The sequence below is a fragment of the Ascaphus truei genome, chromosome 1 (assembly GCF_040206685.1).
Source record: "Ascaphus truei isolate aAscTru1 chromosome 1, aAscTru1.hap1, whole genome shotgun sequence".
Taxonomy (NCBI): Eukaryota; Metazoa; Chordata; class Amphibia; order Anura; family Ascaphidae; genus Ascaphus; species Ascaphus truei.
Window position 1 is genome coordinate 316,450,372 of NC_134483.1, and position 7,236 is coordinate 316,457,607.

Consider the following 7,236-nt stretch of genomic DNA (forward strand, 5'->3'; position numbering starts at 1 on the left):
GGGGCTCGACAAGCCCGGTGGTTGCTTTTCTTTTCCTATTTCAATTATATTATTTCTTTCCTACTAGCTTCAAAAAATGTCAAGGTCGATGCCCTCTCCCATGAGTTTTTGGTGGACGTCAAAACCGAGGATCGCCAGGAAACCATACTTTCCGCAAACACCTTTGACGCATTGAGAGAGATCGTACAAGATCAGTCCCACATCCCAGAAGGTCTTGAAGTTCCAGAAGGGCAATTCTTTACCTCACCACCTCATCAGAGGAAGGTTCTTGAATGGGGTCATTCTTCTAAGTCATCTGGACATCCTGGTACTAGAAGAACCTTCAACCTTGTGGAGTTGACCTTTTGGTGGCCCGGCATGCAGAAGGACATTAAGGAATTTGTTCCTACGTGCTCGATATGTGCTTGGAATAAGACTCCTTGGAACAAACCACCAGGACTCCTTCAACCTCTTCCCATCTCAGACTGTCCATGGACACACTGTCCATGTCCATAGTAGAACTGCCCGTGTCTAAAGGTATGAACACCAACTTCGAAGTGGTAGATCGCGTCTCTAAGCAGTCCCACTTTATTCCGCTCTCCCAAACTAGCAGACATCTTTGTCAAAGAAATTTTCCGCCTCCAAGGGGTGCAACAGGTCATCATTTCTGATCGTGTGCCACAGTTTATATCAAAGTTCTGGTGTTCCTTCACTCAACAATTAGGTATTTCTCTACATTTTTCTTCGGGTTACCATCCCCAAACCAATGGTCAGACAGAGCGAACCAACAAGTCACTGGAGCAATATATTCGTTGTTTCATCTCAGACACCAAGGATGACTGGACTGACCTTCGTCCTTGAGCCGAGTTTGTGCACAACAATCTGTGCAGTGAATCCACCATGGAGTTGCACTTTTTCATCAGTTATGGGTTTCATCCATCTCTCCTGCCCATCACTACACCCAGTTCTGGGGTACCGGCAGCAGACAACAGAATTTGCTGCTACAGAATTCGTGGAAAAGAATTCAGCAGAATCTTAGGAGGGCAACTTCTAGACAGAAGACACAGACGGACCGGCACCAAAGGTTATCAACAACATATTCCAGCCTTCTAACCATCAACAGCCAAGTAACATCACTAAGGGCGATATTACTCTGACAAACCCCACCAACATTGCAAATGCATTCAATGATTACTTTGTGGGGTGTGCTACTAACTTATTAGCAAAACGCAGCCCAAACCACAAACCTGAATCTCATCCTGGGAGTACCCCTATAGCCCCACCCCCTCCCAACACTGCCCACAATTTTCAATTTGGCCCAGTATCCGAAGAGGAGATTACACAAGCGCTTCTCAAATTAAAACTAAGCAGCCAATGTGGACCTGACTTACTACAATCTAGGTTCCTAAGACTTGGTGCCCCAGCAATTGCCAAACCAATTGCTTCCATAGTCAACTCTATCCTGTCTGCAGGCCATATACCTAAGACCTGGAAAGCTGCCAGAGTTGTCCCAATCTTCAAAAGTGGGGACAAAAACACTGTCTCAAACTACAGGCCAATCTCCCTTCTCCCAATCCTATCCAAAGTCATGGAAAAATGTGTCCAATCCCAATTAAGCGATTACTATATCAAGACAAATTTCCCTAGCCAATTCCAATCTGGCTTTCGCCCCAAACACTCTACCGTAACTACCCTGCTAAAAGTTTGCAATGAAATCCAGTGTGGAAAGGAACGGGGTCAACTCACTGGGGCAGTATTCCTAGATTTTGCAAAGGCTTTTGATACTGTTGATCATACTATCCTGCTTAACAAACTCCAGAGCTCTGGAATAGGGAAGCATGCTTTAAACTGGTTTCAGTCCTATCTATTGTTACGCCGGTGCTGCCCGCAGACCAGACCCGTCCCCTGTGCTGAGGTGGGACGTAGGGATACACGCACCCGCAGCAAAGGGAGCATGTCCGGAGTGTGGTGTTATTGTTGCCAGGCCAGGTATAGTAGTGAAGACAATACTTGCCGGTACCGGTAGTAGAGAAGGAGTAGTTATTGCCGTTGCCAAGGTCAGGGATGCCAGAAGTCACGAAGTCCAAGTAGAGCCAAAGTCGAGAGCCAGAGGGGGTAGTCGTCCAATCCGCGTCAATACCTGAGGAGTCACTGAGAGAATAGTCAAATGCTTCCATACAGAACTATGTCGAGCGACGAGTGATGGGAAGCACAGGCATAATAAAGCTTGGCAGGCCAATGGGAAAAGGAGGCAGGCCTGGAGGACTGCAAGGAGTCCTCCGTGATAGGAGAGAGGTGTTACAGCCCAGCTGAGTGTAATCATTGATTTGCCTTGAACTGTGTGATGCTTGGGGGCGACGCCTCGGTGCAGAAGCAGTCGTTAAAAGTGCTCTGTTAGGCGTGTGCTCTGTAAACTGAGAATGCATGCACATAACGTCTGGGGCTGGCGTGCGTGTAGGAGGGCGTGGGCGCGCCCGGCGCTGATCAGAGGAATCGCCGAGGGGAGTGATCCCGCGATGGCGGCAGGGGCGAGGAGCCGTGGAGACCGGTAAGGCAGGGTTATTTTGTGTGTCCAGGGACTCCTTGCGGAGAGGGAGTGCTTTGTGTGGGAAGCGAGGAGAACGCCGATTCCTGACACCTATCAGGTAGATCCCAACATGTGTCCATCTCTGGCTCTAACTCTAACCCCCTGGATATCACCTGTGGCGTCCCGCAAGGCTCTGTTCTAGTGCCCCTACTCTTCTCAGTGTTCATCAATGATCTCCCCACAGCTTGTCAGGAAGCCTCAATACACATGTATGCAGATGACACAATCCTATATGCACACAGCCATAGCCTCTCTGACCTTCAACACATACTTCAGTCTGACTTTTTGAGACTCGAAAACTGGATTTCCCAAAACAAACTGTTTTTAAACACTGACAAGACTGTAACAATGGTATTTGGGACCAAGACTAAATTTTTAAAGCTTCCAGCGACTGAGCTCCACATTAGAACCAACACTAACACCACCCTAACTCCAGTTACTAGTTTTAAATACCTGGGCATATGGTTTGACTCCCACTTAACATTCGGGGTGCACATTGATACCCTGACAACCAAGACCTATGCCAAACTAGGGGTACTTTACAGGAACAAATCCTCCCTAAGTCTCCTGGTCAGAAAACGTATCGTACAGCAGATGCTAATGCCAATTATTGACTATGGAGACATAGTATATGGCTCGGCAACTCAATCCCACCTTAGCAAATTTGACACCCTCTACAATTCAATTTGTCATTTTGTTCTCCAATGCAACTATAACACACATCCCTGCGAAATGCTCAAAGAACTAGATTGGTCATCACTCGAGTCTAGGCGCAAAGTTCACCTTTCCTGTCTTGCCTTCAAATTCTTTATGGGCAAGCTACCCAGCTATCTGAACAAGCTCCTCACCCCTACCACATGCAGCACCTATCACTTGAGATCAGACTCCAAAAGACTGTTCATGGTCCCATGGCTCAACAAAGTATCCGTCCGCTCTTCCTTCTCTTACCATGCACCCAAACTGGAACAACCTACCAGAGTCTCTTACATCTACCACCAGTTTAAGTTCTTTCAAATCTAAGGCTGTCACACATTTTAATCTGGTCTGTAACTGTTTCATACGCCCATAATATATATTATCTTTAACTGTGCACGCAATGTCTTGTATATAATGTATACCCTGCTCATTTATGTAACTGTATTTGTAAACAAGTATTTGTCATCATAACTCTGTGCCCAGGACATACTTGAAAACGAGAGGTAACTCTCAATGTATTCTTCCTGGTAAAATATTTTATAAATAAATAAATAAATAAAAGTAACATTCAAAAATTGAACCTGGGAGACAGGGAGTGGTTGTCTTGAAGGAATATCCGCCTCAAGGTCCCTACGCTAAAACTGGCACCTAGATTCATTGGACCCTATATCATTTTGGAGAAGGTTAACCCAATGGCATACCAACAACGTCTTCCTCGCTCTATGAGGATCCAGTCGGTTTTCCATGTCTCCCTGCTGAAGCCGGCAATCCGGGATCCTCGCTTCCCCTATTTGTCCTCATCTCTGGCTCCTCTCCTCATACAGGGCTAATAGGAGTACGAGGTCCAGTCCATCTTGGACTCCAGAATTTCCAGAGGGTCAATCCAGTATCTTGTACACTGGAGATCTTTGGACCTGAGGAACAGCCTTGGGTTCCTCACCACCATCTTCATGCTCCCAGGCTTGTCTGGCTCTTCTATGTGAAATATCTGCACAAGCCCTTCCTGAGATGCCCGAGGTCCCTCCTAAGGAGGGGAGGGTACTGTCAGGATCCGTGATCCGCGACATGCTCAGCACACTCATCTCTTACCCCAACCCATGATCGTCCCCCTGCTCCTTCTTTCATCCATTATGCTTCTCTCCCTTCTCCTGTGACCTGCTGCCATGCTAGGATGTTAATACCACTCTCTCCGGTCCCGCCTCCAGACTCCACCCATGTGGCAATGTCATCGGTGTGCAGTGCGCACACGTGGCGCGCAGTCAGCGCACGCATGGGCCGTGTCATCTTTCTGCTTCTGGGATCTTTCCCACACCTCAGCAAATTGGCTGAGCATAAACCTTCTTATGTGCGAAGTGTTCACTGCTAGCCTCCACAGTCTTTTCTTGTACTCCGGTTCCTAGTTACTCTATTTCTGACCTCGGCTAAACAGGCCTGTGAACAAGAATCTCAAGGTTCTTTTTGTTACATATTGTGTATGTTAGGATCCGTGATCTGCGACGCGCTCGGCGCACTAATCTCTTACCCCAACCCGTGATCTGTCCCCCTCTCCCTTCCCCTGGGACCAGCTGCCATGCTAGGTGCACGCGCATCCTGCGCAGATGTTAATACCGCTCTCAGACTCCGCGGCAATGTAATCGGTACGCGGGACCGCATCATCTTTCTGCTTCTGGGATCCTCCCCACACCTGTCTTCTGCACCTTGTCCTCCTATCATGGTCAGTCTTACTGATGCGCCTGCTCCAGTCTGTTACCACATTGGTTCCTGTGCCCCACTGGCAAATAGGCTGAGCATAAACCTTCCTATGTGCGAAGTGTTCACTGCTACCCTTGCGCCACAGTCTTGTCTTGTACTCCGTTTCCTAGTTCCTCTGTTTCTGACCTCGGCTATTCTTCTGGACTCTGCTCTTCTAAACTCCTGACTCCGGCTACCAATGACGATCCGCATCTCTCCAAACCCGACCTCGGCAAAGTACCACGACGATCCACACCTCTCCAATCCTGACCACGGCTAAGTACCTTAAACGATCCACAAGCACGGTTCTCCAGCAGTCGCGGGAGATGAAGCGGAGCACAGCCACGAAAATAGCAGAGTACAGCGTAGATGGTGAATTCAAAAGTTTATTCAACAAACAGCTGATGATCTATCAGCTGTTTGTTGAATAAATTTTTGAATTCACCATCTACGCTGTACTCTGCTATTTTCGTGGCTGTGCTCCGCTTCATCTCCCGCGACTGCTGGAGAACCGTGCTTGTCACTTATGCAGGATTGCACGCCGAGTTACTGCCTACACGGGGGGGAGACGCGCGCATCAGCTGACTGCTTTTGAAAACGCCGCCCACACGCCGGAGACGGCGGCTTCACTGAACACATCAGGAGCTCAGCCGGCGTGGAGCTTACTACGCAGCTTCCACCGATCAACGGAGAAACACCGCCGGTCAGGTGACCGCCCCACCTGACTCTCAGTCATAGTGGGGTTGGCGGTGTAACAAGTATTCCCGAGCTGCAGACAACCGGATTCCCGCGCCATCGCTCCCCCACAAACCATGAGTTAACAGCAACAATTGGTGCCCTAAGCTGGGCCAGTTGCTTGTTTGGATATCTTTATCTCGCACATATGCACACTTCATTGGCAGTAACTATTTGCTTTTAGCTCTGAGGCACCTCTGAGGATTATTTCTATCCTGTTCTACCCTTCAACGATCCACAGCTATCCAACCTCGACCCGGCTGACCATCCATACCTCTCCAACCCTGACCCGGATTTCTTGACCTATCTACACTCCAGACGCGGCTCTGTGTTGGTGTTGTGTGTATATATATCCCCACCTCGGCCTCGCGGTCACACCTTGTTTGTGGTGAGTACTCCATTACAGTATTTACTTTATTGGCTGGACCTATACCCATCATTTACAAATACAGCTCAACCCCGTTATAGCGCGATCCGCTACAATGCGGATCTAGAATATGAAGGTTCATGGGTTCAATTCCTGAATGGTATGGTATAATTGATAAATTATTGATGAAGCAGGGAGAGGAGAGCGCTGCAGATGCCGGGTAAGTCCTCGCTGATTGTGGTGGCCATTTCACAATCCCTGTTATAATGCGATCCCGGTTATAACACAGTCTCATTATGTGGACCCCGAGCACCGCGTTCTAACGGGGTTCAGCTGTACTTTGTGAGAACTTGTTATTACTATAGTATCTTCTTTTGATTGTTATCCTGGAATCTCTCTGTTTATTTTCTCTGTTCTAAGGCAGCCATTCCTCCTCAATCTTGTTTGCAACAATGTTGCTTCCCCTTGTGGCTTCCCAGCCAGTTGCCTTGGCAACGCCCCTTTTCCCCAGTAAGTTTGACTGCTCTGCCTCCCCCTGTTTGTTAGCATAGTCCTGATTTGTATTTCTTGCTTGTACAGACAAGAATGCTTCCTTTTGGAATCAGCAGCCTTGTGAGTACTGTCCCTTTCACTTTCATCCCAGAACAAGGCAACAATTTTCTACCTTTCTCTCACAAATGCTACCTGCAAGTTGTTTTATGTTTCTGTTAATCCCCTTCCAATAAAGACTCTGGGGGCTATGCACTAAGCTCCGAGCTTTTGCGCTGGCCTGAAAAAAAATTGACCGTCCGTTAAAAAGTGAAGCTGGAGGCGCAATTCACTAAGGCCTTGAGCCCATTTTCTATCGGACGTGCCAAAAACTGGCTTATCGTGCGTGCAATGTTTTTTCCCTCTGCTAGCGCACTGAAACTTCACATACGATAGCTGCATCTCCATGCATGGCTGTTACAGGCAATCGTACACAAAATAAATACATTTTAATAATAGTGTACATGAGCAGGGGGTCTCCGGAGCTGAACCGCATTGGTTTCAGGTCCGCGGACCCCATACTTCAGGAGATACAGGCCCCGTTATGGGGTGCCAGTATCCCCTGCACTTTTAAAGCTGCCGCGTCACGTGACCGGGACATTTAAATTCTGCA